The sequence below is a fragment of the Mandrillus leucophaeus genome, unplaced genomic scaffold (genome assembly GCF_000951045.1).
Source record: "Mandrillus leucophaeus isolate KB7577 unplaced genomic scaffold, Mleu.le_1.0 Scaffold865, whole genome shotgun sequence".
NCBI classification, from domain to species: domain Eukaryota; kingdom Metazoa; phylum Chordata; class Mammalia; order Primates; family Cercopithecidae; genus Mandrillus; species Mandrillus leucophaeus.
Window position 1 is genome coordinate 247,493 of NW_012109419.1, and position 24,151 is coordinate 271,643.

Here is a 24,151-nt window from a genome sequence, read left to right on the forward strand (position 1 = left end):
CCACTGCACTCCAGCCTGGGCAACAGAGTGAGACTCCATCTCAAAAAAAAAAGAAAAAAAGAAAGAAAAAGAGTTCATTAATAGGCTGAAAGGGGGGTAGTGTATGGAGGACATTCCATACTTTCACAAGAGAGCTCTAGCTAGGGTATCTTGGGATAAATGTGAGCCGGGTAATATTTATATCACTGCTTCCCGCTGAGGCTATGACTAATAGATCTCAAACAGTGAATAGAAAAAAAAGTTCAACTCTCTTCCTCTGGTCAATTTAACTCAATTAAATTGCTAGATCTTGAGGGTGCCGAGATGAATGAAACATAGTTCTGCCCTCCAGGAATCTGAAGCGTAGTTGGTAGACAGAGATATAAACAAATAATGATGGAACGGTAATAAAATATGATTAAAATGATAATAGAAACATGTTTAAAATTTAGTAGGAAAACAGATGAGAGAGCGATTACTTTTATAAGAGGTAGAGGGCTCTCATGAAAAATTATGTACTGAAGGTGACAGTGAAGCTTGACCTTGAGGGGTGTTTAGAAGTTCAACAGTGAAACTGGTGGAGAAAGAGGTATTATAGGCAAAGGACCTAGTAGGGGTCTTTCTTCTCATTCCTGCCAAAGGCTTAAAGTCTCCAATTGCTATTCAGCATTGCATTTCCTATGATCTGACTAGATTTCTCACTCGTTCCTCTTCGGGTCTGAGGGATTAAAGTACTATTGGAAGAGAGGCATCGGGAAAGGAGAGCTGGCTGGTTTTCAGTAAATCCAACCAGTGGTCTTGGTCTCAGCAGGACCATGTACCAACCACCTGAGAAAACTAGCTAAATACCCCCAAGTCTGAAATCAGACAGAAATGTACAATCTGAGATGCGGATCCTGCTGCGGATCCCATTCATGGGGCCCGCCTCTAACTTGGCTTCACAGATAGCTTTAGAGACAACTATCTATCGGAGATTCTTGCGGCCACATGGAGTTTGGATTATGAAAGTATTAGGAAAATATTAGAGAAGGAGAATTTATCGTAGAGATTTATCAACTCAATACTATTACTCATAAGTATACTGTATTATATCAGACCAAGAAGAGGAAAGAAGATTTGGAAGATTGTCCAAGATGTCATAATGATTGATATGGTTTACTTGACTGAGAAAAGCGAACTTTAAAATATGTGAGTCCTACAACTTCTTATCTTTGCCCCCAGACATATGCAAATTTTTTTCTTGCTAAGATCCAAAGACCTTATTGACCACTGTCTTATGTCATCTGTCTTAAACCCTGGACTTAATATTGTCTCTTGTTCTTCCAACGTGGTCAGTATAGATATGCTCAAAGCCTGACGAAGAGACTAGTGGATTGGGCAAAAGGAAATCGAAATGGAGGTGGAAAAGAATATGTTACTCTTTAAATAGAACCAGAAATCAAATGCCGAGATCAGCTTGCTTCAAAAAGTAATAGGATGCAGCAACAAAAAAAGGCACAATACTTAAGAGTAAAATTAACAATAAATGTGTACGTTTTATATAGGGGAAAAAAGCAAACTTTCAAACACTCTGAAAGACACAAAAATAGACTTGAACATATGGAAAGATATTCAGGAACATATCCCTGTTCTTGGTAGAATGACTTAGTATCATAAATATCAAAAAGATATCAGTTCTTCCCAAGTTAATGTGATCTCAGAAAAAATATAAATAAGCCTTTTCTGGAGCCAGACAAGCTGGTATTAAAGTTCATACAGAAAAACAAAATCTAAAAAGCATGCAAGAATATTTGGGGAAATACAGGAAAAAAAAAAGACCTACCTAACATCTATTATAATGTACTATATAAAACTTCTGTAATTCAAGGTGTCATTCTGGCACATGCATAGACTCTCAGACCAATAAAATAGAACAGAAAGCTGAGGAATAGACCCACACGTGTGTGGAAATTTAGTACATGATAAAGGTGGTATCTACAATTGCTGAGGCAAAAATTGACTTTTAAATAAATGGTGTGGCGACCACTAGACAACCATATACAAGAATAAACTCTATATGGATCAAAAATGAAACCTGGCCGGGTGCGATGGCTCATGCCTGTAATCCCAGCACTTTGGGAGGCCAAGGAGGGACGATTGCTTCAGCTCAGAAGTTTAAGACCAGCCTGGGCAACATGGTGAGACCTCATCTCTATTTTTTTTTTTTAAAAAAGACAAACAAAATTAGCCAGGTGCGATGCATGCCTGTAGACCCAGCTACTCAGGAGGCTGAGGTGGGAGAACTGCTTGGCCTGAGAGATCACGGCTGCGACGAGCATGCCACTGCACTCCAGCCTGAGTGACAGAGCAAGACCCTGTCTCAAAGAAGAAGAAGAAGAAGAAGAAGAAGAAAATAATGAAATCTACCAGTGTTGGGAGAAAATATGGATGATTTTATAGCAGAGATGTGGGGAGATGCTATCTAAATACAACTCAAAATCCAGATGCAACAAAAGACCAATCATTTGAACCACCTAAAAATAAGATATATTTGTATGGGAAATTAAAAAAAATCATGGCAAAGTCATAAGATAACTGACAACTGGGAAGAAACATTTGTAACATATATCACACAGGGCCAATACTCCTAAAATATAAAAAGTAGCAGGATGTGGGAGGTGAGAATGCTCTTCTAGTTTTTTCTCAGTTTATCATTTCACTCTTCACTTCTGGTCTTTCTATAAGGGTCACTGTAATTAGCTTGTTACTGGGTTGGTCTGATTTAACATTTCATGGCCACTTTGTTGTTATTTTTTGCTAACTTGTACTTTTACTCCTGGGGACCTGCTTGATTTATAAGTGTTTTCCCAGTTCACATTTTGCGCTGGACTCTGCACCTGGTGTTTTCCCTGGGCCGGCAGCAATGACTGGTTTGCTGGGCTCTCATTTCACTGAGGGTTCCCAGTGAGACCTGCGCCTGTGTGGGCGGCAGGGGGTTCAGAGAAGGAGGCTGAGTGGAAGGGATCCTTTAGCAGAGATTAATACACTCCAAAATACACTTAGTTTACAGTTGTGGGGATTTCCAGGTGTTACTAGACACAGAGAGTTCTTTATGGTATCCCAACAGGGATGGATAAGTTTTCAAAGGTGGGGGGTAAAATAAACAAGTTTTAGGTTATAGATATCTAAACCGGATCCTCATTTTCATCTTTGTTACTTGAGGAATCACAGTTGAATGCACAGAGACTTAATTTAATTGTCTTCAAATTCATTAAAGTGTCATGGATGGGCAACAGGAAGATAATGATATTCTGGAATAAGGGAATGTTCTGGAAAATTAAGGGCATGGTGCCCAGACTGCTTTCCACCCCTCGCCCCCAATACCCTCCATGTTACGGGGGAGCAGCTTTAACCAGAGGTTCACATTCACATCAGGACAGACGAATGCATTTCCTGGAAGTGCATTCTTGTAGAACTTTGGTCTGGGTTCTGGGCTAGATTGACTCAACAATTAACCGGTAATTACTACTACAACAGCACTTTGCATTAGTAGAGAACGTTCTGCTTTTGATAGCATTTCCACATTACTTTTCTCATTTGATCTTCACATGGCCCTGTGACACAGGCAGGGGCAGATATGTCTGCCCATTTTACAGATAAGGTAACTGGGGCTGACAGAGGTTAAGAGAGGTAGAGAGACAGACCAATGGAGAACTCTGGACTAGAAACCAGGGGACTTGGGATAGATTCCATCTGGCCATTCACCAGATGTCTTGAGCACATCTTGAGCAAGTCAGTTACATAAAGCTTTCTGAGCCTCCACCCCAGCTTCAGTTAAATGAGAGATTTGCACAAGGGGGTGGGTCCTTGAGGACCCTCCCAGTGTTACTGTTACAATATTTTACCTCTTACCTGACTTCACCAGGAATTAGTCAGTGGATGGGAAACAGAATACAAGACCCCTGAGCCACAAAATCCTTCCCCGTCCTCTGCCCCACACAGTGCAGAACCAAGGGCTCACTTGGGATGGCGGGGAGTGTAGACTTTTTCCTTCAGCAGGCTACAGATGGAAGGAATGAGCTTTCCCGTCTGATTACGGGAAATTTCTGAAGTTCATTTTATTTTCTTGTAATTTTCAATTCCTCCTATGTATTTTTTCATTAACGTTTCCCAGCTTTATTGAAGTGTAATTTACATACCATAAAATTCACCCATTGTAATCATGTAAATCAACGCTTTCAGTAACTGTATACAGTTGTGCCGTCATCATCACTATGTAGGTTTAGAGCATTTCCTTCACCCCAAAAAGTTCCTTTGTATCTATTTACATTAGTCTGCATCCCCTTCTCCAGCCCCAGGCAACCACTAAGCTGTTTTCTGTCTCTATAAATTTGCCTTTTTTGGGCCTTTAATATAAATGGAGTCATAGAGTACGTAGTCCTTTCCATCTGGCTTCATCTGGCTTTTAAACCTAGCATTCCAAGTGATGGCAGCGGCAGCCATCTGGAGCGGCCACTGTGAAGACGCCGGCAGCAGCAGGGGAGGCACGGCCAGGGCTGTAACTCCACGGAGTCTGCAGGAGCCGGGACCAGGCGGGAGCCCTGGCCGGTTTGGAGTTGGCGTGGCGCGAGCCCCGCCCTCCTGGGTGCAGCCTCCCCAGTGAGCTCCGAAATGCCTCTTCCTGCTGCCTGGGCTCTGTCTGTTCTTGGCGCCCGCCCCGAATTCGGAGAAAAGTTGAGGCCGAGTCCGGGTGCTGTTGTGACCTGGCCAGGTATGCGTGCCCTCGGGGTGGGGCTGACATGCCAGCACTCTGCCACCTTGGCCCCCTTCTGACTTTGGCACTGACTATCACAGAAAGGAAACCAAGGGAGGGCCTGCCCAGAAGGGAAGCCAAGGGAGGGCCTGCCGGCTCCTCAGCTGGAGCAGCTTGGGTGCCGTGAGTGACATGATTGATGGTGGCAGGAGTCAGACAGGCTCCTGGGCAGAAAGGGGCAGGTCCTGGCGAAGCCCCACCTTCAACTCAGGAACGGCCTGAAGCATGGGGGCCAGGCTTTCATTTCTGGGCGGAATCTGAGGCCCAGAGTGAGAACTTGTGGTGCTTTTTCCAGGCCCACCCATGGCTGCCCATGGACCAATCAGCACACACTTCCTCCCTTGTGAATCCCAAAAACACGCCCAGACTCAGCCACACTCACAGAGGCTTCGGGACTACCAGCTGCGGGAAGGAGCAACCTAATTCAGTTCTCCTCAACCCTTTGGGATGACCTGCCTGTGGATAGGAGCTCCCCACTCTGGGTCTCCTGACCACTGAGAACTGGACACTCCTCAGGACCACCTGTCTGCAGAAAGGAGCTACCCACTCTGGGTCTCCTGAGAGCTGGTCTGTGGCTCAATGAAGCTCCTTCAGCTTGCTCACCCTCCAGTTATCCATGTACCTCATTCTTCCTGAAGGCAGGAGAAGAACTCAGGATCTGCTGACTGGCGAGAATGAAAGAGCTATAACCACAAATAGGGCTGAAACACGCTCCCCTACTTGCCATGTTGTGGGCTACAAGGAGGGAAGAGCTGTGGCCCTTTGGGGACCCAGACCTAGAGGCTCCTTGAACCATGGCTGTGATACCTTCTTTGGGGCTCTGTGGTTTTTGGTGTCTCCAGACTTCCAGGTGCCACTGAATTTCCCTCGTCCAGACATGGGTGCCCGCAGTGGAAGCCACTTGTGGTGCATGAGATCCAGTTTCAGGCTTGCACGAAGCTGGCGCCTGTGTTCTCACCTGTAGCTGCACGCCCCACTGCAGGAGCCAGAGTGCCTGGCTGCCTGCAGTGGCTGGACCCTGTGCTTGCTCCCTCACGCACCCTTCACCACTCTGGGCCTGGCTCCCCCTTGGCAGGCGTAGGATCTGGGTTGGTAGCACCAGCCAAGTACAGCCTGCTAGGCTGGGTGGGCGGAATGAGCTCAGCAAGCCCGAGCAAAACTCAGGCAAAGGCACCACAGGCCGTAGAGGTTTCCGGCTGGAAAAGCAACACCCGAAGAATCCTGTGACACACAGACTTCCTTCCTTTTTTATGGCCCAGCAATATTCTACTGTATGGACATACCACATTTCACTTATTTGCATATCAGCTGATAAATAGGTAGTTCAGTTGATTCCACATTTTAGATATTTTGAGTAATGCTATAAACATTTGTGTACACGTGTCTGTGTAGACATATTTTTTTTATTTCTCCTGGGTAAATTCCTAGGAGTGGAAATGCAGATTGTTTTTGTAAGGTCTTATGCAGTGTTTGAATCTCCACCTTTAACTTTTATACTTGAATAAAAGATCCATAGAAAAATATGTGTGCAATATGTGTGGAACAAGTAAATATGTAATTTGCTCGTATTATGCCTGATGGCTTTTTTTTTTTTTTTTTTGGAGACGGAGTTTCACTCTTGTTGCCCAGGCTGCTGGAGTACAGTGGTGCGATCTGGGCTCATTGCAACCTCCACCTCTCGGATTCAAATGATTCTTCTGCTTCAGCCTCCTCCTGAGTAGCTGGGATTACAGGCGCATCCCACCACGCCTGGCTAATTTGTGTATTTTCAGTAGAGATGGGATTTTGCCATGTTGACCAGGCTGGTCTTGAACTCCTGACCTCAGGTGATCCACCCGCCTCAGCCTCCCAAAGTGCTGGGATTACAGGCATGAGCCACCATGCCCGGCCACCTGGTGGCTTTTATAAAAGTGTTGTCTGTCTTAAAGTAAGACTATGCAGTTTATAATCACATAGATAAGGATCTGTTATGAACTAAATTGTGCCCCCCTCCAAAAAAATTCACATGTTGAAGTTCTACTTAATATCTCAAAATGTGACAAATTGGTAGATTGAAACCCTAACCCCTAATACCTCAAGGATGTGACTGTATTTGGAGATTGGGCTTTTAAAGAGGCCTTTAAAGAGGTGATTAAGGTTAAACGAGGTCAAATGGGTGGAGCTTTAGTTCAATATGACTGATGTCCTCATAAGAAGAGCAGGATACACCCAGGATGTGTGTACAGAGGAAAGGCCGTGTGAGGACACTGAGGACATCTGGAAGCCAAGGACAGAGGCCTCAGGAGAAGCCAGCACCGCTGGTATCTCAGTCTTAGCCCCAGAAGAGTGAGGAAATAAGTTTCTGCTATTTAAGCCACCTAGTCTGTGGTAGTTTGTTGTGGCAGCTCTAGCAAACTAATATGTGTTCCTGCATTTTAAGAAAGTTGCCTTTAAGTGCCATTGGCAGGGTGTTTCTGTCATTCTAATCCCCTTCACATGTCATTTTCTCCACTGAGACCAAACACTCTACTGTCCTTCGTGAATCTTTCACAGCCTCCCTTTATTCTGTCTCTTCCACGTGGGTGGCCTCCTCCCTGCGTTACCCTGCTTCATGGTCACATCTGCAGTTATTCCCCGCGGAGGTCAAAAGTCACATCCTCTGTGAGTACTGCCTCCCACTGGAAGTGATTCTCTTCAGAACCCCCACCCTTTCATCTCTGCATTTCTATGGCACGAGCTCCCTCTACCCTGTGTGTCAGCTGTTGGGTACATCTTATCCTTATGCTGGACTGAGAATCCTTGTGGACAGGAAAAGTGTTGTTTGTATTTATTATCCTCCTAACCTAACCTCTGGCTCAATGCCTGACACAAAGTAAGAATTGTTTCAGTTAATTAAAAATGAAAACTGGCCGGGTGCGGTGGCTCACGCCTATAATCCCAACACTTTGGGAGGCCGAGGCAGGTGGATCACGAGGTCAGGAGATGGAGACCATCCTGGCTAATACGGTGAAACCCCGTCTCTACTAAAAATACAAAAAAATTAACTGGGCATGGTGGTGGGCGCCTGTAGTCCCAGCTACTCAGGAGGCTGAGGCGGGAGAATGGCGTGAACCCGGGAGGTGGAGGTTGCAGTGAGCTGAGATTGTGACACTGCACTCCAGCCTGGGCAACAGAGTGAGACTCGGTCTCAAAAAAACAAGAAAGGAAAAAGAAATGAAAACTCAAGCTACCAAGATACTTAAGAAGTTTCGGAGCTTTATGAAGACATGAAATGCTAAAAGTGAAGTACTAGTAGAAAAGGAATGCCTACCAATGTGGGGGTAGGCCGGGTGCAGTGGGTCACACTTGTCATCCCAGCACTTTGGGAGGTTGAGGCAAGTGGCTCGCTTGAGGAGTTGGAGACCAGCCTGGGCAACATGGCGAAACCCATTCTCTACCAAAAAAAATACAAAAATTAGTTCGGGTGCGGTGGCCCATGCTTGTAATCCCAGCACTTTGGGAGGCCAAGGTGGGTGGATCACGATGGTCAGGAGATCGAGACCATCCTGGCTAACATGTGAAACCCCGTCTCTACAAAAAAGACAAAAATAAAAAAAAAATTAGCCAGGCATGGTGGCAGGTGCCTGTAGTCCCAGCTACTCGGGAGGCTGAGGCAGGAGAATAGCATGAACCTGGGAGGCGGAGCTTGTAGTGAGCTGAGATGGTGCCTGGGCAACAGAGCGAGACTCTGTCTCAAAAAAAAAAAAAAAAAAAATAGCTGGGTGTGGTGGCGAGCACCTATAGTCCCAGCTACTCAGGAGACTGAGGTGGGAGGATCGTTTGAACCTGGGAGGTCAAGGTTGCTGTTAGCCAAGTGTGTGCCACTGCATTCCAACCTGGGCAACAGAGTAAGACCCTGTCTCAAAAAAAAAAAATGTGGGAATAACAGAATACATACATTGGAAAGTCACTGCTAGTGACCATCAGTCAAGCCACTTCTCCACTCAAAACCTCAGCTTCCTTGTCCTCAAGTGCGAGAGTTGACCTAGCAGAGGATGGTGTATGGCTAACATGATATGTTTCTATAGATTATGGTGAGTTCTGCAGGATTGCTGTTTTTGAAGTGCCTTTTTGAAGGATGGAAGAAGTTCAAGGTCTAAATTATATTTTAAGTCAATTAAATGAAGCTTAAGATGAATGTTAAGGCCAGGCACAGTGGTTCATGCTTATAATCCCAGCACTTTGGGAGGCCAAAGTGGGAGGGTAGCTTGAAGCCAGGAGTTCAAGACCAGTTTGGACAACATAGCAAGAACCCATCTCTGTTTAAGAGTTTATTATTATTATTATTATTATTATTATTTGAGATGGCGTTTCACTATTGTTGCCCAGACAGGAGTGCAATAGCATGATCTCGGCTCACCACAACTTCTGCCTCCCGGGTTCAAGCAATTTTCCTGCCTCAGTCTCCCAAGTAGTTGGGATTACAGACATGCACCACCATGCCCGGCTAATTTTTTATGTTTTCAGTAGAGACGGGATTTCTCCATGGTGGGTCAGGCTGGTCTCAAACTCCTCACCTCAGGGGATCCACCCGCCTTGGCCTCCCAAAGTGCTGGGATTATAGGCATGAGCCACTGCGCCCAGCCTAAAAATTTTTTAAATGAATAAATAAAATGAATTTTGAGTTTCTGTTTTCCCAGTAAAGCTTCTCCACTTCTCAAAATATATATAATTTAGAAGTGCTAGTCCATGCTTTCTGGGGACCCAAACCTTAAAGAAGGAAAGAAGACACTGGAACCCACGTCCCCGTCCTTTTGACAATGAACAGTTCTGAAGAAATGTGCGCGTATGTGCACGCACGCACACACACACGTACACACTCTCACACACAACCAGATTGAAACTATAGAGCATCATTTGCAAATCAAACTCCACCAGGAGAATGCATTGTGTGGGAATTACACCATAAAATAAAACACAAAAATTCCCCAAATGACAAGCAAAAAAAGAGCTTGTGTGGTAAACAACCCCAGAAGGAGCACATACTTCTGTGTAAGTGGCCTCTGACTTTCCTGGCCCAAGTTTTCACTTCTCCCTTGGGTTTCTTTAAGTTTTTCTTTTACGCTCCCTACCACACTCAGTCTCCACAGATTTGTAGATTTTTATTTCTTTACGCTGAGGCACAGACAAAAATTCATTTCTTTTCCTCCCTTTGCTCAACAAATTTCTGAAAAACAAAAAAAACTGGGAGAGAGCAAGGGAGAAATGGAGGATGGGGAGTGAGTACCACCAGGCTGAACCGTCAGCATATTTTCCCAGGCTATTCAATCCTGACCCCAGGCTGGCTGGCACTGCTGGCCAGCCCACAGACACTGGTCCTCTCCCTCCCCCTGTCTTCAGCTGCTCTATAACATTGTCTTCCTGCTTAAGGCTTAGTCCACCCAATTATCCTGCACCACCAACGGCAGAGGAAGGCCAGTTATGTGGTCTTTAGGAAGTCCCCTAATCCTCTGGGATCTCCCACTGGGCTGGCTTTTAGCTTCTAGTGATAGCTCTTGTTTCATTCACTTGAGCATCAGTAATGAACACTGCTAAAGCCCAACCCCTTTTAGTCTATTTCTCAACTTTCTGATTTCATGATTTCCAGGAATGACAGTTATGACAAAACTTGATTTCCTCTCTCCCTTACCCTGCATTTCCTTCTCTCTATATATTTGATAGGAAGGGTCTCTTTGGTGGAATAAAATGTCTGGAGATTTGTTAGTAAAATAATACATTGAAGTTAAAATAAGTAGATGGTCAACATTAGCAGGGGGAAAAAAAGCTTTTCAGGCTGGGCACGGAGGCTCACGCCTGTAATCCCAGCACTCTGAGAGGCTGAGGTGGGCAGATCACTTGAAGCCAAGAGTTCAAGATCAGCCTGGCCAACATGGTGAAACCCCGTCCCTACTGAAAATACCAAAATTAGCCGGGCATGGCGGTGCATGCCTGTAATCCCAGATACTTGGGAGGCTGAGGTGGGAGGATCCCTTGAACCCGGGAGGCCAAAGTCGAAGTGAGCCAAGATTGTGCCACTGTACACAGTGTTGTGCCTGAGCAACAGAGTGAGACTCTGTCTCAAAAAACAAAACCAAAAACAAACAAAAGAAGTTTTTCTGAAGGAAATACTAGTGGATCTCCAGATTCTCGACATAGGGTCCCCCTTCCAGCAGCTTTGGCATCACCTGGAGGCTTGCTAGACATACAATTCTCAGGATCCTCCCCAGACCTACTCCGTCAGAAACTCTGGGGACACAGCAGTCTGTACAGTCGTCCCCCCTTTAGCCAAGGTTTTGCTTTCTGTGGTTTTGATTACGCATGCTCAACCACAGTCTGAAAATATTAAATGAAAAATTCCAGACAGAAACAATTCATAAGTTTTAAATTGTGTGCCATTGTGAATATTGTTGTAATTGTTCTATTTTATTATTACTTATTTTTGTTCATCCCTTGTTGTGCCTAATTTATAAATTAAACTTTACCATAAGTCTATATGTCTAGGATAAAACATAGAATATATATCGTTCAGTACTATCTGTGGTTTTAGGCATCCATTGGGGGTCTTGGAATGGATCTCCTGTGAATAAGGGGGGACTACCGTATCTTAATAAGGCCACCAGAAGATTCTGACGCATGCCCCAAGCCTCTGGGTAACACAACATCCATTTTTCTCTATTTTCATGGTAATAGAACACTGGGAAGCAATGTGCTCAGCTAAAATAAAATATTTCTTATCATCCTTGCGGATAGAATTGGCCAGTGAGGGCAAGTAGAAATCAGGGGGTGGGGTTTCTGGGAAATCTCAGTGAAGGGGGCTGGCTTCATGTTCATCATACTGTTTTGCCTTTGCCCCCTTCCTGTACTTCCTGCTTGGAACTGGAGGTCCAGCAGCCATCTTGGATCACAAGGTCTAAGGCTGAAGGTGAGAGAGCAGAGAGATTGAAGGACCCTCTGCCCCTGATAACGTGGTGCTTCCCCATCAGCCTGGGACCTCCTTCCTCTCATTTCTTTAGAAGAGAAATAAATGTCTCCCTTTAAGCCACCGTGGGGCTTTATGTTATATGCAGTTGAATCCAATTCTAACACATTTATAAATACAATGCTCTGAAAAAAACTTAAGATATGAAAGCCTGTTCTAGCAACACATGGTAAAGATGGGGTGTCACTCTCCAGATTGAGGCATAAACCCAGGAGGAAAGGCTGGCGGAACAACAGACAGAAAGATCACTGGGGAGATCTCTGGTGAGACCAGAGACCCAGGGTCATTCTCAGATATCCACCCAAGATGAACTCTTTTTGGGCTAAGTTAACTCCATAAAGAAAACAAGGATTATTTCTCACCATCCTCTGGACTTTGTGTATATCAGCTAATAATAAGAATTTGCTTCTAGTAATGGAGCATACCTACAAATACAACTAAGGGGCCATATATTTTTATAATATCTGTATTTTCTTATGCATATACTCCTATGCCAGGGATTATGATAGAGAAGTAAAGATGAATGTTTTAAAGTAGCTACCTTTCAGAAACTCAAGATTTAAAAACAATAGCTGAAAGAGAAGACTTCAATGAATACTCACAGCACAAAGAAGTGATAAATGTTTGCGGTGATGGTGTGACCATTACCCTGGTGTGATCATTACACATTGCATATATGTATTAAATATCACTGTACCTCATAAATATGTAAAATTATTGCATACCAATTAAAATAGTAACAAAAATTACAAATGCTCAATAAGAGGAAAACCATTGTCTTTTGCAGCTGTTCAGAGACTTGGCCTCAAGAATATTTAACTTTTTTCTTTCTTTTTATTCTAGGCTAAGGGCAGTGCCCCATCTTGCTAAGGTTGGCATGATACCTCCAGGGTTTCCTGTGCATGGGTTATGGATCATTTATTTTTTGTTTAACCAAAGTGGTTTCCTTTAAGCTATCTATATTAGACAACTGATTTAATTTGAGTAAATTCCTTTCACTAAAAAAAAAAATCCAGGCATCATTTCACTCTGTCCTGTGTTTTCCTTGGGGTGACATCTTCTGGATCTGACCTTAGAAATAGTCCTCTCTGGAACTCTTGATGAGTAGGGTTTGGAATCAAAGCAGGGAAAAGTTATTCAGAGCAGCTTCATGGACTGGGTCATTCTGGAGAGGATAGTCCATTCATTCATTCATGCATTCACTCACTAAATGGATGTTTTTAAGTACCTATCATGCACCAGGTATTATCCCTGGAGCTATGGATTCAACTGGTGAGGCCTGGTCCCTACCCACTACACTCCCAATCAGAGTGGAAGACAGACCAAAGAAAAACCAAAGGCAAACAGAAAGGGAAATCAAGACCCAGAAAGTAAAGGAGACAATTATACATTGTGACATGAGCCATGAAGGAAACAAACAGGATACTGACAGAGAAAAACCAGGGCGGCGAGTATGCACCTTCCTTAGAAGGCCTCTAAGAGGAGGCAAAATTTGAGCTGAAGCTTAAAGGTTAAGAAGGAGGCAGCCATGCCGAGAGCCAGCAGTGAGGTGTCCTGGTAGAAAGAACAGGGTGCTCAGATGCTGGGAAAGGGTAGCAAGTCTCAGGAAGGGAAGGAAAGACAGTGTGGGGGACAATGGTGAGGAGGTGATGGGGCAGCATCTGAGGGTTAAGGACTGGGCCGTCTCAGGGCAGAAGGGCTGCTGTGCAAGCCTTTAAATTGCCTGAGGATCTAGAGTTGGAATGGCTTCTCTTTGTCTAGCTCCCTGTACTTCTCCCTGTGAGTCTTGTTTTAGATACACTTATTATAAGTCACTGAAAGATCTTCAAGTGCGCACACGGGAGACAAAGGATGAAAAAGAAAATTAGAGATGAGGAGAGAAGGCGGGCAAGAATAATTGGAAGCAGAGGGGCATATGGCTTCTTTGTCTTAGAGAAATCACAAGCACAGCCCTTTGAAGGTAGACGCAAAGTTATAAATTTTATTTTATTATTTTACTTTCTTAAAGCTCAATTTGTAAAGTAAGCAATTAAAATGTTCAAATTAAAAAGCCAAAGTAAATCACAATTATGAGTCAGCTCTTAATCTACTTAGATTTCTTTTCCTCTCTCAAAATGAAGAATTACATTTCCTGTCAACTTCCACTAAAATCCTGGTAATGAAATTGTTTTCCACGGAATGAAGGCAGGGAGGGGTTTCGTCACATAATGTCCCCTCAGCCAGAGTCCTGAAAAGATCACATATGGAACAGTCCAATTGTTCATATTGACATACATTTATACAAGAGTTTTCAAATTAATTACAAGAGTAGAAGAAAAAAAATCAAGCAAAGGGCATTTCCTTACTGTGGCCCGGGCGAGATGTCAATCTTGTGATTCATCCAATCTGTAAATAAACAGCAGTCTTCATTAGAGGTTTTAATGGGGTGAGTTCCGATTGGCAGGGGCAGATGAGAGGTTCAGGTGGAAGAAGATTTTATCAATGGTCCAGGAGGAAAGGGGAGCAGGGTTTCCTTCAGTTACTCACCAATCAGATGCATGTAGAAGAGGAAAGTTATAAGCTATAATCTCCACTGCGGTTGCTGACATTAGATGGCTGGACTCAGGAAGGAGCCGTGTGACTGTCTTTATATGTTTTTTTTTTCACCAACGACAAGCTGGATTCAAGCTGGCCATTACAGTCCAGTCACCTAAAGATCCCCGTGACTTAATTTCCAAATGCCCTTTTAATCAAGCCAAACTCTGAAATGCTACAAATTTAGACTGTATTGTCTTCCTCTCTACTGTTCTAATTAAACGTTTTAATTAGATTTCTCACATCTTACAGCATGTAGCCTGGGACTCAGATTTAATTTGATTTATTAAAATAATGTGATGTTGGAGGAAATTCTTAGCCGTTTCATGAGGTTTGTTTTTCTGTAGATGGTTCACTCTGAAGTCTGCACACAGAGTACGTGCAGAGCAGAGTACGTTTCCTTTCATTCTTTCCTCATAAGCACAGGTTATGCAGCTCCCTGCCCCAGCCTCATCAGGGGAAACCTGAATGGAAGCCAGTGTGAAAAGAGTGAGGAGGAGGGCTGAAGGAGCAAACTAGAAAAAGCCGGGGATGGAGGAGGAGAGCCAAATGACCTAAGGGACTATGGAGGGAGGAGGAGAGTGAAGGAAACCAGAAGGACTAGGTTAAGAACAAAGAAATGAGTCAAGACCTCTTCCATCATCTGAATTTTGTGTTCAGGCTGAGCATCTGATAGGAAGATTCTGTCTGCTAATGGACTATATCTTCCCTTTCCAGCCTTATAGCCATTGGGTGACATCGGGTCAAATGCCAAACCCTGGAGTCAGGAGGCTGGGGTCTATTGTCAAGGGTCTCCATTGCTTTCCTGTGCATGTTGGCCTTCTCTTCTCTTTCATTTGGCTCTTGGAGCTTAGCAGCACCAGTGGGAGAAAATTGCACTCTTCCTATATCCATCTTATAATTCCAGGGAGGCATGACCTTCCTTGGGTAAGCCAGAAACAATAGTTCCCAAAGCCACTGAACAGTGAGGAAAACGACATAATTAGTATGGGAGGTCATGGAGAATAAAGTGGGTTGAGTAGGGAAGTCCCAGAGAACAGAGGCTGAGGAAGGTCAGCTGCTAGTGGGAGGCAGCAGGTTGCCACGGTAAGTTCTAAGCAGAAGAAGTCACGATAAAATGATGCTTGGGAAGCTAATTTTGGCAGACGTATGCAGGTTTTATTAGAGGAAGAAATAATTGGATGGACATGCAAAAAAAAAAACAAAAAAAACTTGACTCATATGTCTCACTTTATACAAAAATTAACTCAAAATGGATCATAGACCTGAAAGTAAAACTTAAAACTCTACAACTTCTAGGAAAAACAAATAAGAACAAGACTTTGTGGCCTTGTGTTACGCAAATTATTTCTTAGCTATGACACCAAAAATAAGATCCATAAAACAAAAAAATTGATATATTGGACTTTGTCAAAATAAAACATTTCTGCTCTACAGAAGACACTAAAAGAATGTAAAGAAAAGCCACAGGCATTGAGAAAGTATTTGCAAACATATACCTGGCAAAAATTTGTATCTATCACATATACAAATTTCTCAAAACTCTATAATAAAGAAACAAGCAACTGAATTTAAAAAATGAGTTAAAGACTGAATAGACACTTCTCCAAAGGAGATAAACATGGATAGTAAATAAGCATCTATGAAAAGACAACACTTTTACTCACTAGAGTTATGTAGATTAAAAGCAAATTGAGGCTGGCCACGGTGGCCCATACCTATAATTCCAGCACTTTGGGAGGCTGAGGCCGGCAAATCACCAGAGCCCAGGAGTTGGAGACCAGCCAGGGCAACATAGGGAAACTGATGTTTTATATTTTTTCTACAAAAAATACAAAAATTAGCCAGGCATGGTGGCACACACCTACAGTCCCAGCTACTAGGGAGGCTTAGATGGGAGGATCGCTTGAGCTTGGGAGTTTGAGATTGCAGTGAGCTGTGAGCATGCTACTGCACTCCAGCCTAGGCGACAGAGCAAGACTCCCTCTCAAAAAACAAAACAAAACAAAACAAAACATTAAAACCAAAGTGAGATACTACTGCATATCTATTAGAATGGGAAGACAGGCAGGCAAAGAAGACAGAAAGAAGAAAGAAAGAGAGGGAGGGAGAGAGAGAGAGAGAAAGGAAGGAAGGAAGGAAAAGAAAGGAAGGAAGGAAGGAGGAAAGAAAGAAAGAAAGAAAGAGAAAGAAAAGAAAGAAAGAAAAGAAAGAGAAAGAAAGAAAGGAGAGAGGGAGGGAGAGGAGACCGGGAGGGAGGGAGGTGGGCAGGGAAGGAAAGGGAAGGGGAGGGTGGGGAGGAGAAGGGAGAGGTGGGGAGGGAGAGGAGAGATGAAGAAAGGAAGGAAGGAAGGGAAAGAAAGAAGAAAGAAATGAAAGAGAGAGAGAGAGAGGGAGGGAGAGAGGAAGGAAGGAAGGAAGGATGGACGGACAGATAGACTGCTGGTGAAGATACTTTTGTGGTGGGAATGTACACCACAAACGTACCACAAAATGGTACAGTCATTTTGGAGAGCCGTTGGCAATTTCTGTTTTAGAAGGAAAGAGATGTGGCAGGGCACAGTGGCTCACACCTGTAATCTCAGCACTTTGGGAGGCTGAAGCGGGCAGATCACCTGAGGCCAGGAGTTTAAGACCAGCCTGACCAACATGGTGAAACCCCATCTCTCCTAAAAATACAAAAAATTAGCCAGGCGTGGTGGCACATGCCTGCAATCCTAGCTATTCGGGAGGCTGAAGCAGGAGAATCGCTTGAACCTGGGAGGCCGAGGTTGCAGTGAGCCAAGATCATGCCATTGCACTCCAGCCTGGGCAACAAAAGTGAAACCCTATCTCAAAAAGAAAAAAAGAAAAAAGAAAAGAAAAAAGAAAAAAAGGAGAGAGACGTGGTGAGGCATTAGGCCCTGTTGTACAACTGCAGGAATAATAGATGGCTAAGGAAGTGATAAATATAGGAGACACACAGATACAAGAACTGACAGGACTTATTGGCTGGTTAGTTGTTACTGATGATGAAAGAAAGAAATATGGGTTAGATTAAATGATTGATTGTTCACCAAATATTCACTCTTTTCTTTGTTTTTCACTTCATGGAGATAAAGGGGCAAAGTACCATTGATCCTGGGCTTGGCCTTGTAACTGACTTTAAAAAGGAGGCTTTGAAAATCATGCCAAATGTCTGCCCACATTTCTGAAGCTTCCACCCTCTGCCATGAGAAGAGCATGCTCCCAGTATCCATATGCCTTCACCCTGGGTCCAAAAATGAAGATCTAAGGTGAAGACCCAAACTCAACATGAAGCCCAGCCTCGTCTACCCCATTCCAGATGATGCCAGCTGAGCTGCAACTCATTGACAGACCCATAAATATGAAATCAATGCTTGTTGTAAGCTGCTGAAATTTGGAGATGTTCATTAGAAAGATTATCACAGAAGAAATCTAACTAATACTCAAAGATTGAGATGAAGCATTACAACTTGGATGACTGGAAGAATGAAAGACTAATTAGAAAGAGGGAAAAAGTTGGAAAAGAGAGGAACAGAGCACCTTTGGGGGACAAAGAAGTGCAGCATGTTTTTGTTCTGCTTTGTTTGCTTTGCTTTACAAATAATTTGATAGAATTCTTAAGTTCTACTGAGCTTTCAGCTCTTTGAGAGAAATGGTATATTTTGATCATCACTTCAGGACTGAGCAGAGTACCTGGCACCTCATAGACATGCAATAAATATTTGCAGAATAAGTGAAATATGAGATGATAACAGGGTATTCAGGAGGAAATTCTCTAAACAAAAATGTGCATCAGAACTCAGGTGGGAGAACAGAACTTAGAGATAATGGAATCAATCAGTATAGAGGTGATGGGTAAACGTGTAGGAGGCCATGCATTCTGGAAGGAAAAGTGTAGGGACAGAGGAATAAAAGGATAAGACAGGCCTTTGGAGTGGCCTAGGGCTAGAGGATGGGAGAATGAAGAGGGGATCTGTAGAGGAGGTAGAGAAAGAATGATTGAAGAAGGAGGAGGAGAGCTAATAGGATCGTGGAAGCCAAGGGAGGAAAGGGCTTCCAGAAGCGGTGAAGGATCAATAGTTCAATTGCTGAAGAGAGGTCAAAAAGAATGAGTTAGAGGAAAACACCTAGAATTTCTCCCAAAAGGAAGTCATTGGTGAACTTAGAGAGAGATGCTTTCTTCCATGTGTGAAATGTCTATTAACATCTAACAAAAAATATATACAGATATTTGAATCAGGATACAGAAATGAATCAATGTAAAGGGAGGTGTCAGCTGATTGAAGGCATCAAACATAACTGAGAGCAAACTTTGGCTTTTAGTGTCATTGTCAAGAAAATGTCCTATGGAACTGGAGGGGCAAAAATCATTTTAGAAATAGAAAAAAATTGACACTGTCACTTCACTCTAATGCTCTGCATTGTTTTTTCTTTCATTCTTTTCTCTGTGGTAGCAAATAAAACAGATGCAGAGAATTCTAGCAGAGAAAACATATATTTCCTTCTAAGTGAAGTATTTGGAAAGCTGAGGCCATCTAGACTAGGTTAGCAGTGCATTAATGCATAACAGAAGCAGCCTCATAAATAATAGCCGGATATCAAGAAGAACTTCTGACACGAACTAGAACTTAGATAACAAGCTGATAGTACAGAAATAAAACTTGTTAGTAAAAGTGAACTTGGGGTTCCATTTTAAAACTAGGATTGTTTACTTTACCAAATGAGATAATTAACCAGAGAATGATTAAGGAGTCTAAGGGATTAATTTATTTGATAGTAAGAAGACAAGGTTCACTGAGCTTAGTGATAGATGTTAAAGAAGTGATAAGAACGCCCTGTGTTTGCAAGCAAACCGAAACCAAACTGTCTTAGTGAGCTGCTAACTTCAGATATACAAGTAGAAGACTGAGAAAGGACTTCGCTGAAACAACAGTGAGAAATTCTACAGCAAAAGAAATACTGCAAGGAGAAAGGGAGTTAGAAATAGTGATAGTTTAAAGTTCAATTAAAGTGAAATTATTAGTAAATTAATGGTAATAGGGAAGGAAACAAAACAGTAACTCCTTAAAAAGGATTGACCAAAATATCCCAGAAGAGCAATATAAAATGCCCATTTGTTTTTGGTTTCTTATCATTATAAATGATGGACTATCAAAGCAACAGCAAACCCATTAATCAAGACTGTAAACAATTAAAATCTTTTTCCAGATCCGGGAAAGCTTCAGAATTATCAAGACAGTGCCAAAAAAGGAACATAAATTTCAGCCAGCCCTTTGGATCTGGGAAGTGTTTAGGCTACCCAGCCAAAAAGTCAGAGAGCAAACAGTCTAAACTAAGCTGATAACAACTGATCATTAATTAGAACTGAAGCCAACTATCTCAGTTTAGAGAAATATCTTGGCTACTCTGCTAAGAGCCAGAAAGCCAAAGGTCCAAATTGGGTTCATTATCATTAATCATAGGCAAAGCCACTGCCCAGAAAAGCCCCTATTAGTGAGGGGGTGCCTTTGAGAAGAAGCAGCCCCAAGAGAAACTGGCAGGGATGCTTCTGGGGAAAGTGAAGAGAAGATGGGGGCCCTGCCCACTGTGTTTGGGGGCCTGAACTCAAGGCTCAAGTCCCGGAATTAATCACATAGAACAAATTCTAGCATTAGAGGACAAACTGATCATCTGATAACTTGCCTTTACTGCAAAGACTTTTTTAAAAATGAGATTTTGACCTTGGAATCCCACTGAAGTAGGAGGAAGAAGGTACAGTACAGGTAGAGCAAGGAAGCAATAATGGAGATGATTTGGATAAAAGTGTCCAAAGGGAAATTAAATGCTGATAGCACCAAAAGTCAATCACCAAATGGAAATAGGAAAAATGACAGTGAGTGATCGTAGGAAGTGACGACATAGGGATAGTTTTGAGGGGATTTAATAATTGGATGCAATTTACAAGTTCATGCATACTCATATTTAAATGCATGTCCATGTCCATAAGAAAAATTTTTTTCTATTTAATTGGAGAGAGCACTAAGTGCCTTTTCATGCATGTCTCTATTTTCCTTATAATAATACTGTATTTCATGGGTTCTAGGCTGCACACTATTTTCACATTTTAGTATCTGAAGTCAGAATGTATTTTAAAATCAATAGTTTGTCATAGTATAATTGGGGTGTTTTTATTATTGGTACCTAAAACAGTGATGAGTCTTACCATTGTTGCCATTTAGATGTGATGTAGCTCACAAATCTTTCTCACTTATCAGTAGTTATGCTGTGTTTCACTGGGTGGTCAGTCTGTGCGCTAACAGAGAAAGTGGGTGTGGCCAAGGTCGAAAGGCAGATCAGTACCAACCAGGGAAGAGACCAGTGCATGATTCAGGTTGCTGAGAACTGACAACACGCAAACCAGGCTCAATTAGTATAGCATTTACTTACAGCAAGAGGAAAGAGTCTATGCCCAAGATCCAGCCCCTTGCAATGCTTTGGTCCCCCGCGGCTAGCAGTTCCTTTCTGCAGCCAACTTCAACTTCATGCTGCAGTAGAAGGACCACAACCCTTGTCCCCTGTGATTTGAAATACAGAAAGCTGGGTGCGTGCCGGAGGGCCACTGAAGCATGCATAGCTAAGCAGTTCCAGGAGAGGTTTGCATGTGCCGGACGCAGCAGGAACAGGGACGCACTGGCTGTGCTCTGAGCTCTTTGCCTGTAATGCGATTTGTGCACTTGCCAGCACATCCTGTATTGAGCACAAGGTTCTTCTTGGAAACAGAGGGGAGGCCCACGGCTGCACTTGGACCCTTCCCTCACGCTGTACACATATTTTGTGCTAACTCTTCGTTAAAGACTTATAACAACAGAGGGCAAGTTTGACTTTATAGTAGTTTTCTCCATTTCATAAATGAGGAAACTGAGGTTTAACATGGTAAATAACCTGCCCAAGGTCACGCTGCTAATAAGTGAGGCGGCCAGGTCCTGAACGCAGGTCCATGCAGCTTCAGAGCCTGTGCACTTAACCAGGATGCTTACACCACGCTGCCTCTTCCAAGAAGATGGTCTTTGGAGAAGAAAGAGTATTGATAATTTTCTCAGACAGGGTAGGTGTAGAGGAGGTGGAAGAGAATGGAGAAAATTCTTTTTAAGTAAGAGGAATACTCCAGGCAAGCAGCCTCTCACCCTTGTGGTTTGATGCCATCTATAACTGAAGGTGTTCATTCCACGAAGATGGTTTTGTAAATGGTGCGACTGGTGTCTCCAAGCCTACTACTTCTATATCCCTGCATATAGGCCTCAGAAACCTGAATGAGTAAGATACTTAGTCCCTGGGGTTCAGATAGTGTGCAAGAAACCTGTACCACTTTACCATTACTGAAAGATGCACGTTGTATTCCTGGAACAGTTGATTACATTTCTCAGTGTCTTCATCATCTAAAGAAGGAATAATACAAATACTACATTCAAACCTGAACTCTGGACTCTGTAGATATACATGTGGACTGTGTGTGTGTGTGTGTGTGTGTGTGTGTGTGTGTACGTGCGTGCATGCGTATATGTGTGCATGTGGAGTGTCTGTGTGTGCATGCATATATGTGTGTATGTGGAGTGTGTGTGTGTATGTGGAGTATGTATGTATGTGGAGTGTGTGTGTGTATGTGGGGTGTGTGTGTGTATGTGGTGTGTGTGTTCAGAGATACCATTTTAAAAGCTGTAAAACATAATTACATGGGTAAGCTTTGAACATGTGTGATATTTCACAAATACCACTCTGATAGATCTAGGGCATGTTTACATATTTTTAAACACATTAGGATAATTTCCATTCAAAAACGTGTATTTTATCCCCAAATGCTATGTAAATGGTAATTTTGAATGCATAAGCACATTTTTGGTTAAAGAGAACATCATCATCACTTAATATATTACTAGAGATATACACAGATGTTGTTTATGCTTATGATTTATGTAAATTGCCTTTCAGTGGGGAAGAAATGTATACATGAGATTTAAACTTGTTATTTCTTATATATTTAGTGTATGCAGTTTGTTTATATTTCACAGAAAACAAATATAGAAAAGTAATAGAAATCAACATATTGTACCAAGCTTTCTGACAATTTTTAATTAAATGCCCTGAATTTGTTAACTTTCAGAAATGCTGAAAAATTAAAAGAGACAATTTAAGAAGGGCGTATTTTCCCATTGTGCTCCGTGTACACCAGTCTCAGTAGTAAACGCAAGTTTTTATGTTCCCTGAGGGCACAGTCATTCGCACCATCCTTCCTTTGCTCATGATGACTCTTCAGACCCCATACCCATCTCAGAATGTGCTTCATGTGGCCTTGTTCAATCCTACTTGTATTAGTATCCTGTGGCTGTTGTAACAAGTGGCTGTAACAAACCTGGTGGCTTAAAACAACAAAAACATATTCTCTCACAGTTCTAGAGGACAGAAATCTGAAATTCTTTTCACTGGGCTGAATCAAGAGGTCAGAAGGGCTGTGTTCTCTCTGGAGGCTTAGTGAAGAATCTGTTCCTTTGCTTTTTCCAACTGCTGGTGTATGTCAGTCATTCTTGGCTTGTAGCTGCACCACTCCAATCTCTGCCTCCATGGTCACCTTGCCTCCTCCTCTTCTGTCTGTGTCATCTATCTCTCCCTGTCTCTTACAGGACACTTGTGATTAGAATTAGGGCCCACCCAGATAATCCAGGATAATCTCTCCATGTTAGGATCCTTGCTATGGACTGAAGATTTGTGTCTCCCCCAAATTCATATGTTGAAACCCAATCCCCAGTGTAATGGTATTTGGAGGTGGGGCCTTTAGGAATAATTAGAGTTAAATGAGGTCATGAAGATGGGTGCCTCATTACGGGATTAGTACTGTTATAAAAAGAGAAAGAGTAAGCCGAGATCCCATCACTGCACTCCAGCCTGGGAGACAGAGCAAGACTCTGTCTCAAAAAAAAAAAAAAAAGAGAAAGAGATGGGAGATCTCTTTCCACCACTTGAGAACACATCAAGAAGGCAAACCAGGAGGAGGGCCCTTACCAGACACCAAGTCTACTAGCACCTTGATCTTGGACCTCCCAACCCCTAAACCTGTGAGAAATAGATGTTTGTTGTTTAAGCCACCCAGTTTATGGTATTTTGTTACAGCAGCCCAAACTGAGTAACACAATCCTTGATCTCATCTGCAAAGGCCCTTTTCCTCTATAAGGTAAAGTGTACAGGTTATAGGGATTAGGACCTGATGTCTTTGGTTGGCCATTTTTCAACCTACAATACTACCATTCTCCTAACCTACCTCAAGTCTCAGCTTTTCCATGAAGTAGGAAAATGGAGACAGTGCTGAACTAGGAATCAGGGAGCTAGACTCCAGTTTTGACTTAGAACTCACTTGCTTTTTTACCCTGGGCTGTCACTTTTTTGGACCTCAGTTTCCTTGATGTAAAACAGGTGAGTCAGATGCAACTTTGTCAATAAGGCTGTCATAACATTTTGGGTGGGATAATTCTTTGCTCTGAAGGACTTCAGTATCATTAGCATATCTGGCCCTAAATGCTTGGTCAAGATGACACCCCTCACCCACATTTCACAGAGAGAGTCACTGAAATAGAACATCTCCCAGATGCCTTTAAAAAAGAATACTATATTTATTGATGAGAGTGTCCCCAATTTAGAAGTAATGCATGTCATGCCAGTTAAACAAATAGAAAAACAGTTTTAAGTACCAAAAATAAAGAAAATCACCCAAGATAATTGCTGCCAGCATTTTGATATTATCCTTCCAGTCTCTCTTTCTTCCTTTCTTCCTCTTTCTTCCTTTCTTCCTCTTTCTT